Source organism: Bubalus bubalis, chromosome 9 (genome assembly GCF_019923935.1).
Source record: "Bubalus bubalis isolate 160015118507 breed Murrah chromosome 9, NDDB_SH_1, whole genome shotgun sequence".
NCBI lineage: Eukaryota > Metazoa > Chordata > Mammalia > Artiodactyla > Bovidae > Bubalus > Bubalus bubalis.
This window is the reverse complement of record NC_059165.1, coordinates 32,264,100-32,274,818: the sequence shown is the minus strand read 5'-3', so window position 1 is coordinate 32,274,818 and position 10,719 is coordinate 32,264,100. Positions and strand designations below refer to the sequence as shown.

The window sequence follows — 10,719 nt, the reverse complement described above, 5'->3', positions numbered from 1 at the left end:
AACTGGGACTGCAATATGAGTGCCTTGAATCCAGACCCTGAACTTAATCCCCCTGACTCCTATAAGACAGAGATTCTCAGAGTGAAGGAGAGAGGGTATTTGGCTTTGCAGGTGACAATTAGCAACACCTAAAGACATTAGTGGGCTTCCCTGGTGGCTCAGAGGTTAAAGCGTCTGCCTGGAATGCGGGAGACCCGGGTTCAATCCCCACGGCTGTCAAAATTGGGAGTATGAGGTAACTGTCATCTAGGTAGTGGATACCAGGGTTGCTGCTAAGCATCTACAAGGCACTAGACAACCCTCCACTACAAAGCATGATCCCACCTGAAATGTCAGTAGTAGCCAATGTTGAAAAACCCTACCTTAAAGAAATCTCTTTTAATATCTTCTCTCTTTCCTACTTTCCTACATATACTGAAGAGTAAAATGCTGATTTAAGAATAATAAACTAATATTTGAACCTAAAGAATTGTAGACTCAAAATTATCAGATTAGCAAAATGAAAAGCATCCAGACTTTGGAAACAGGAAAAAACTGCCTTAAAATTCCAATTCTTCTACTAAATAACATGTTCATAGGCCTCTTAACATCTCTGTGGATTAGTTTCTTCTGGGATAAAATAAAGGTGATAATTCTGACTTTGTAGGATTTCTATAGGATTAGAAATTAATATTGTTATTAATTATTATTATTATTTTCCTTCCTTCCTCTATAAGGCTCTATCTCACTATTAGGTTTGGTAGCATAATGCCTATGAAGTGTTTCCTATATGCCTTAAGTCCATCATTTTGGTGCCCTGTATATTTCACCCATTCTCTGGATATTGGTACCAGCCACATGACTTGCGTCTAGTAACTTTGCTTTTACTGGTAGATACTTACACCAGTAGCAGCCTACATCTTTAAGTCAGCGGCCAGTTTCCAGAGTTTCACAGGGATCCCCTTGGATGAATAGCATAATTGACAGAAATTATGATTTATTGATTCACTTCACCCTTATTTATCTCCAGCAGAATTAGAATGAGTTCAGGGCATGTCATGCAGTCGTCACTAAAGTCCCAAAAGCAGAGAGAAAAACTATATAGGGACGAGAATAGATGCTACAATCGGTTAGATTTTTGTTCAGTCCCACTTGCATCTCTTCCAGGTGTTTGTTTCTGTAACTTACTCGGATTTCTGGGTTTCAGGTATCTTTTCCATAAAATAGGGCTGTCCTGGGAATGAAAACAACAGCACATGTAAAGACAGTTATTTATTAAAATTAACAAGCATCATGTACATGTTTCAACTGTAAATTTTAACTAGGCATCATGAAGTTCACTCTAAAGTTATTCCCATTAAAAAATACTTATAAGCATATTTTTCCAAGACATTTTTGTATTTACTTTTGTATGTTCAAACTCTTTTTTCCTAAAACCTCAAAATGAAAATGATCATATTATTTGTTAGAATGTGTCTTCTGCTTTTTTTTTCCCCTTAACTTGCATCTGCTGTTACAATCTAAAATTCAGTAACAGGAGACTCAGTTTCAGTCCCTGGTTTGGGAGGGGAATGGCTATCCACTCCAGTGTTCTTGACTGGTGAATTCCATGGACAGAGGAACCTGGTGGGCTACAGTCCATAGGGTGGCAAAGAGTTGGGTACAACTGAATGACTAACACTTTCACACTTTTCACTTTCACAATCCCAGGAGAGCTCTTAGTAGCTCGGGTCCTTGAGGGATTTTGAAGTAACGAACATTTAGCACATTTTATTAGTGTGACTATCAGAATAAACTTGGACTATTCTGAGAAGAGAGATATAAAAAACAGAAAATAAAATTCTTTCTCTCGTTTCAAAGTCTCCTTCTCATCAAACCCTTTTTTTCTATGTGAGAGTGTGGAGGAAAACATCAGTAGAAATGAAAAAAGTGAGTTTGTCTCTAAGATCTTTATTCTTAATTTAGTGATGTATCCTGAAGGACTCCATTTTCTTAGTATAGAGACATTTAGTTGAGCAACTTCACAGTGGAATCCAGCATAACAAGTTTATATGGCTACTGCAATGAGAGTACTGCATATTCTAGAGTAAAAGGTGATAGCTTGTTGTGAATGATATCAGATTTGTGATCTCTGAAGAAGAAGATTTAGCTTCCAGACCAGGGACCAGGCTTGATCACTCAAGAGGTTTTGTGTAGCAGAGTTTTATTAAAGTGAAAGAGGACAGGGAAAGCTTCTGACATAGACATCGGAAGGGGTACGTAGAATGCCTCCTCACTAGTCTTGGCAAGGGAGCTGTATACTTTTTTAATTGGTTATTACAATAAATCAAAAGAATATCTCAAAGTTGTAAAGGTCCTACTAGTCCCAATCCCACAATTTACGTCTTTTACAATAGAAAGATCTTACCAGATCCACTCATATACATTCTAAAATAACCGGGTTAGTCAGAAAGAAGGAGAAACATGTCCTTAAGCAGGATACATTGTTGTTATATAATCCTTAGTACAGAGCTTAAACTGAGTTGTTTTGTTGTATAATCATCAGCTCTGGTCTTAAAGAAAAAAGAAAAAACATTTTATGTGACTAAGACTAAGGAATGTAGAAAAAAAAAGTCCTATCTCCTCCTTAAGAACTCCAGACCCCTATCTCCTCCTTAAGAGCCCCACACCACTCTCTCCTCCTCAGGGACCCAGGACTTCTTATCAAACTACTAAGAATTGACTCTCCCAAAGGAAAAACAAAATACCTCATTGCAAAAATATTTCAATGTAATTCCTTAATCCATAAGGAAGTTCCAGAGTCAGGAAGGAATATTAATTAAGCAGTTTCAAAGTCACATACTTGCTTTAGTGGCGAGGCCAGATGACATTCTCAATTCTAATTTACTATTTCTTGTTTTAAAAACCCAAGCTGCAGTTGATATACCTAACAATGGTCTGTTTTCTAATGTTGTTATTCAATACAGTGATTCTTGGGGCAATTGTAGACTGGCAAATAGGTGGGAGGGATTTCTTGGACTTTTTTTTCTTTTTTTAATGTAAATAGTGCCTCCTAGTTTCCTTCACATAGCCCTACAAAGACAACTGCCACCTGCCCTTAGAACATAGTTAACATTGCAGCTTACAGAATATCAGCTTATTCTAAAAGATAATAGAGATGGGTATCCTTTCTTTCACTTATGGTCCTGTCTTAATTACCATTGCCTCCAAGGTTAGAGAACAAATAAGAAGTCTTGATAAAGAAGAATCTGATTTCTTCTTTGACCTTGCCAAGTAATGTCTTCACTTTACCTACAACACTCTTTACCTCCTCCCCTCCACTACTTTTTCTCCTTTGCCCCCAGCCTCACAAGCCCCCTTGTGCACACACACTTTATACAGTTTCATAGAAGTACTTTGCAATTGCATCCCTTAGTTGTTTATCTGTTCACCTCTCAACTGTCAGCTTCTTGCAGGAAGCCACTATCAGTTCAGTTCAGCCGCTCAGTTGTGTCCGACTCTTCGCAACCCCATGAATCGCAGCACGCCAGGCCTCCCTGTCCATCACCAACTCCCGGAGTTCACTCAGACTCACATCCATCGAGTCAGTGATGCCATCCAGCCATCTCATCCTCTGTCGTCCCCTTCTCCTTGTGCCCCCAATCCCTCCCAGCATCAGAGTCTTTTCCAATGAGTCAACTCTTCCCATGAGGTGTCCAAAGTACTGGAGTTTCAGCTTTAGCATCATTCCTTCCAAAGAAATCCCAGGGCTAATCTCCTTCAAAATGGACTGGTTGGATCTCCTTGCAGTCCAAGGGACTCTCAAGAATCTTCTCCAACACCACAGTTAAAAAGCATCAATTCTTCGGCGCTCAGCCTTCTTCACAGTCCAACTCGCACATCCATACATGACCACAGGAAAAACCATAGCCTTGACTAGACAGACCTTTGTTGGCAAAGTAATGTCTCTGCTTTTCAATATGCTAGCTAGGTTGGAAGCCACTATGCCAACTTTGTATTTCCAAAGCCTGGTGTGGTGTCTGTATTAGAATGGGATTCAGTAAATTTTAATAAGCGAATACATAGATAAGTTGGTGAAAGTTAAAGTAATAGACACTGGAAAGGGCTTATAGGAAACCATTCTAAATATCCAACTATCAGAATATTTTTCTAAACAAAATCAAATAAAATATCCACATAAGGAGCATGGAATTTTTAAAATAAAAAATTTAAACATTGACCTTACTTCACGAACAACATCAACAACAAAAAGAGTTTGGTCAGAAACTTTCAATCTTTAAAATGTTGCTCTCTAACCTACCTCTCACTTTTCCTAAATTAAAAAAAAGAAGATTTGGCTCCTCTCTTGATTTTCTATTCCATATCTGGGAGTTTATATCGCATTTTGGCAAAAGGTCTTTTGTTTATTTACTGAAAGATGTGAAACATTGCAAAGAACTGAAGTAGATTAGGAATATGTATCAGTCACTTTCATGAAGCACCCCTAAAGGCAGAGGAGAATGAGAAGGAAAGATGGAGTAGAAACAGAATGAGAAAGGAGGGAAGGAGACCACTTACAAACTCATAATTTATTTTCAAGTCCCTTTTTCATATGGAAATGCTTATGTAATCAATATGTATCTGTTTTTTCTTTTATAAAAAATATTTTTTGACAAATCTTCCAGTAAAATAGACTTTCTAGAAATATGTAATATTTTTTTCTATGGCTTCACATGCTCTCTGGCACCCTGACTCCTCTCACCTCCTTTCTATTGCTTTGAGAATCTGTACTTGCAAATGCAAGTGCTCATGTACACTTTGGCTAGAAGGAGGGTATCTCACAGACCTTCTCAGAAGGTCTGTCTGTGAAAATAAAATGGAAAAGAAAGATATATGGTGAGGACATGAAGCAGTAAAACTGTACAAATATGGGGGACTAAAACTCTATATATAACCATAATATCTTTAATAGGCCTTCTTTTCTGTCCAGAAGTTCCCAGATCTTTCTAGATGTTTAGACTTGAATAGGATGTTTTCTCCAAGTGCTGAAATGCAGACATTAAGAGTATTATCAATGAAGGCTATTTTTCATTGGTTTTGATTGCTGTAGAAGAACACACAAGCCTACAGCTGAGATTCATTGAAGCACTGTTCCTTTCCTCAGGGAGCTGTTATTTCAATAAAAACAATGGAATCAGTTAGCATAGGTAATAAAATAATTACAGTAATTTATTTTGGCTATTAAATGTTGCATCCCCTTAGCTAATCATCCACTTCAAGCTATTATTCAAAGTGTTCTGCTCTTTTTGCCTTTAAGTTAAACATCATGAATTTCTATGCACTGATAAATCCAAATCTAATAAATCCCTGATGTGTTTCCTTGCGCTGTGACTGCCGACAACTCTCTCTATCTTGTTAATTCAATGTTACTCAATACCAGTAAAAGATATTTTCTAATACAATATAAAAGCAAAGAATTATCTGTTACCTAACTTTGTACCAAGTCATTGTATTCTACTTTGCAATCCCATGGACTTTACAGTCCACAGAATTCTTCAGGCCAGAATACTGGAACGGGTAGTCATTCCCTCCTCCAGGAGATCTTCAAAACCCAGGGATCGAACCCAGGTCTCCTGCATTGCAGGTGAAGTCTGTACCAGCTGAGCCACCAGGGAAGCCCAATGTAATATAAAAGCAAAGAATTATCTGTTATCTAACTTTGTACCAAGTCACAAGTATATTTAGCCTTCATTGCTTTATGGCTATAGAGCTTTCCATGTTATAAACAAAGGAAGTATCTGAGAAGATTTTAATCATGGTATCTTAGAGCACTGTACTTTCTAAAATAACCCCAAACATCCCCTACCAATGTTTAGTCCACGAAAGGATATCTTTCAGGATTCCAAGAGCTTAATGAGTGTCTCACCATATAACTGAGTTAGGTTTCTAATTAATTTCAGCTCTATTCAGTTTCATATCCATTTCATTTTCATAAGGTCTAAACCAGGCATATCAAATAATCTGAAAGTACAGAGTTATTTTCCTGTTTTGCAGGCGTATTATGTGAATTGTTCAGAGTGAAACCAAGCTGGCATTCCTCATTCTCATTTTCAGACTTCAGATCATTAAACAAAAGAAGCAACAGAAATAATTTTAAATGATTCCTGCAGAGATTGCATATTCAGAGTTTAAAACTCAATCTATCTTTGTACCATCAATGCACTTTAAAGAAAACAATTCATTCTTTAACCTTCCCCATGCTTTTCATGCTTCTGAACTCACCAAATAAATCAATACAGATTTGACTTTAATTTAAAAATTAGTGGAAAACCTTGTTCTTTAGTATAAGTTCTAAGAATATTTCCAAACTGAAAATATAATGTGACAGAACTTTTTTATAATTAATCATATTTGGATTTTCAAAATTGTTTTGAGTTTATGAGGAGCATCAGGCAATTGAAAGGTACATTAAAAGCTAATGACACTTTTAGTCCAAAAGTTACAAAATCATAAATTTTAAGAAACTTGTTTTCAAATGGATTATTTTTCATTGATATTCTATTCCCCCAAAAAAATTTTTAAGAAATTGAGTTTTAAAAATCTTTCTCTTGAACATTATGGTTTTCAGTTGAAACTGAAACTTGTTTTATTGGTTTTTACTCCAGTAAAGATCTCATTATATACCAACTACTTGTCAACATCTGAAACTTTATTTAGTTAAGCAGGTAGACTTTTTCTAACAAATTTGGCATAGTGCCCTTGAATTAATGGGGCTTTTCAATAAAGTAATATAAACACTTCATAAAATTCCCATTGAAATGGATTGATTCTACTTTCTGAGTTGGCTTGGTATTTACAGTATATTAGAACACATTGCCAGAGAAATCAATGGCACCCCACTCCAGTACTCTTGCCTGTAAAGTTCCATGAATGGAGGAGCCTGGTAGGCTGCAGTCCATGGGGTCACTCAGAGTTGGACATGACTGAGTGAGTTCACTTTCACTTTTCACTTTCATGCATTGGAGAAGGAAATGGCAGCCCACTCCAGTGTCCTTGCCTGGAGAATCCCAGGGACGGGGGAGCCTGGTGGGCTGCCATCTATGGGGTCGCACAGAGTCAGACACGACTGAAGTGACTTAGCAGCAGCAGCAGCAGAACACATTGCACTTGGTATTATCTGTAATTCATTACAGTAGGAAGAAAGTATCTGGCAAATGTTGAATAACTACTTTCTCAGTCAAACTTACTACAGAGTCACAATATCCAATCTAACTCTAAACCTTATGTTTTTTCTTTCTATTTTGGTGTCTTAAAACAACAGAAATGTATTTTCTCATAGTTCTAGAGTCTGGAAGTCTGAAATTAGGGTGTCAGTAGGGCCAGGCTTTTTCTGAAGACTCTACAAGAGAATCCTTTCTTGCTGCTTCCTAATTTTGGTGGTCACCAGCATTCCTTGGCATTCCTTGGTTTTGTGGCTTCATTACTCCAAGTTCTGCCTTCATCTTCCCCTCCATGCTTGTCTGTGTACCTCCAAATCTCCCTTTCCTTCTAAGGACACCAGTCACTGGGTTAGGGCCTAACCTAATCTAGTGAGACCTCCACTCAACTTGATTACCTCTGTGAAGACCTGATGCCCAAAGAAGGTCGATTCACAGGTATTGCGTGGGTAAGGACTTGATCATATCTTTTGGGGGCAACACTGCACTGTGCTTCTCTCCCCCTATTAATTTGCAACAGCTTTATACTTCACCTTTTGAGGTTCCCCTAGTGGCTCAGACAATAGAGAATCTGCTTGCAATGGGGGAAACCTCAATTTGATCCCAGGGTCAGGAAGATCCCCTGGAGAAGGGAATGATGACCCATTCCAACATTCTTGCCTGGAGAATCCCATGCACAGAGGATCCTGGTGGGCTCTAGTCCATGGGGTCACAAAGAGTCAGATATGACTGAAGCAACTAACACTTTCACTTTCAGTCCCTTCATACGTCACATTTTAGCCCCCCAGCTCAGCCAGAGAGGGGCAGTGATTGGATTGGATTGGAGGAACGTAGGTTTTAAAATCTAACCGCCATGTAAAAGTCGTGAATCCTGTGGGTGTCAGGAGTTCTTATATCAACCCTTTCTTCTCAAAGAAGCTAAGTGATGGAAGGAGAGGGAGCAGTGGTTCTCTTCCTGGAACTGCTGTGCAAACCCTCTGGTATCTTTATAAGGAACATTATTTATGGTGATGAAATCAGAACTTGTAAAATTTCTACAGGGCCTTCTGAAAATTGTCAGTATGATTTTATTTTAAATCATATTTAGTAAAATTCTGTCTTAAAAATAGATGGGCTTTGTGTGATAACCAGAATTATCTTTGCTGAAATATTATTTGATATATTCAATATACTAAGTTTACACTACTACCAGTGAAGCAACTGTGTATCCACTGAAAAAGGTTGTCCACATGAGGAATGAGGTACAAGATGGAAATTAAGAAGGAGGTCACTATGCCAGCCATGGGGGAGGGAACTGGGGGGAACAAAAGGTTATATGCATATATCCAACCTTAGAACATAAAAAACAAACAAACAAACACTCCTTCAAATCAGCACCAGAGTTAAGGGTGAGAATTTTTTCTAGATACTACTAATTTCATACCCCATCTCCTTTTTTTTTTTGGATAAAAAATTATTTCAATTTGCTCTGCCTGATTTTTCACAGGGGCCTCTCAGTCTGTTATGAATAGCTTTGATATTAGCTATTAAACATGCCAGGAAACATTATTTACTATGTTGATAGTGATCTTGAGTAAATGATCTTTCCCAATTCGTAAATATAGTCTACTAAAAAGGAATATTTTTTTATAGACCCAGTGGCTGAATTAGAATTGGTTTATTGGAAAAACCATTTAAATTAGCTTCTTTTGTTTAAAAAGTTATGTGTTGAATAGCTGGGAGCCAGGAAGCAATTTCACAAAGGAAATATAAATGTATTATGAGAATTTAAGCAGTACAAAGAATACAAAAAGCTTTGCATGTAAATTGACTTTATAAATTAGATACCATAAGCTGGTAATAGAACATAGTAATACCTATGGACACATTCCAGTCAACATAAAATTTGAGGTCTTTGAAGATACAGCCAAATCTGTTCTCTTAGAAGTAATAGAAAAATTCTGCCCGTGATGGACTTAGCACAGTGGATAACCTTTTCATTAGGCAATCATGTGTTTCAGCCCGCAGGATATTCAGTATATATTTTTGTTGCACTTTTTCAGATGTCAATGACCCCATTTCATAAAATTTAAGTCACACTGAGGTTTTAAACATCTGAAGATTATTATATATCCACTGAAAATATTTTTTATTCTCTCTTTAAAAAAAATTTTTTTTTAAGGCTCAAAGCTTCACCTAAACATCAAAAAAAAAAAAAAAAAAATCATTGAAAACCTGGATGATAATTACCCGTGTCTTGGATTTTACAGTAAAGCACTTTTGTATCTTTGCAGCATTTGAAGTTCTAATCCACTCAGTACAATACCCTAGGAAAGAAAGAAAGGGATGTAAAACCACATTAATCCATTGAGAAATGCTTTAAAAAGTGGGGGGAGAGGAAGGTATTACTCTAAATCAGGCTTTATTACCATCACAATCAATAGAAACAAATTTGTAGTCACAGTTCACCTTAAGTGACACTAATTAAAAAGAAAATGGTGTGTAATTAATGTGTAATTAAATTGCAATTCCTAATTAGTGTATTTGGACTATTAGGAACTTACCATTTAGGCTTTCAAGAAGAGCTAGTAGATTTCATGCAAGTCAAAATATGTTTAAATAGTACAGAGATGATGGTGTAGCTTTTGAAAGTAGATCTAAAACCACTGAGTAGAAACTATAAAGAGTTCCTATATTAAATTAGAACATTAAAAAATGGACCCATCTAAAAGTGAAATAAATTGCCTGCTGTAGATGAATGATCCCTCCACTGGAGGTGAGCAAGGAAGTGTTACGTGGCTGATAGACTATCCCAGAGTGTATAGGTAGAACTTAAGGCCAGGAGACTTTAAGACTGTAAATCACTTGTGTGCTGTGCTAAGTCTCTTCAGTTGTGTCTGACTCTTTGTGACCTCATGGACTGCAGCCCACCAGGCTCCTCTGTCCATGGAATTTTCCAGGCAAGAACACTGGAGTAGGTTGCCATGCCCTCCTTCCTCCAGGGGATCTTCCCAACCCAGGGATCAAACCCGTGTCTCTAATGTCTCCTGCATTGCCAGGCAGGTTCTTTACCACTAGGGCCACCTGGGAAGCTGTCATAATTGAATGGTCAGCTAGTAAAGCATAAAGCTTTCATAATTGAATGTAGCCAGCTAGTAAAGCAGGCTACAGTCCATAGGATCGCAAAGAGTCAGACACAACTACAGTGACTTAGCAAGCAGGCAGGCAAGTAAGGGGGTGACAGAGGAGGAGATGATTGGATGGCATCACCTACTCAATGGACATGAGTTTGAGCAGACTCTGGGAGATAGTGAAAGACAGAGAAGACTTGTGTGCTGCAGTCCGTGGGGCTGCAAAGAGTCAGATACTACCTAATGACTGAATAATAACAACAATAACTCAGGGATGCCTGTGTTGGACTGAGAGTTCTCAGGCATGTTCTGTATCAGTGCCTGAACTCACCTCTCAGGATCCTTGCTAAAGTTACAAATGAAGATGTTTGTGTCCCTCTCTAACTTAGAGTAGCCCCTATTTCTCTTCCCACTATCTTCAATGATAAACAAGA

At 37.7% G+C, this 10,719-nt stretch overlaps 1 long non-coding RNA gene across 1 annotated transcript; it reads right to left on the bottom strand.

Annotated features, from left to right (window-relative positions):
- Positions 1–982: 982 nt before the first annotated feature.
- LOC112587110 lies at positions 983–9,994 on the bottom strand. Its single transcript, XR_006553628.2, has 3 exons — positions 9,719–9,994; positions 9,405–9,481; positions 983–1,213 (listed from the first exon to the last, which is right to left on the bottom strand). It is a non-coding gene; the product is annotated as an uncharacterized LOC112587110 (long non-coding RNA).
- Between the last annotated feature and the right edge of the window lie 725 nt (positions 9,995–10,719).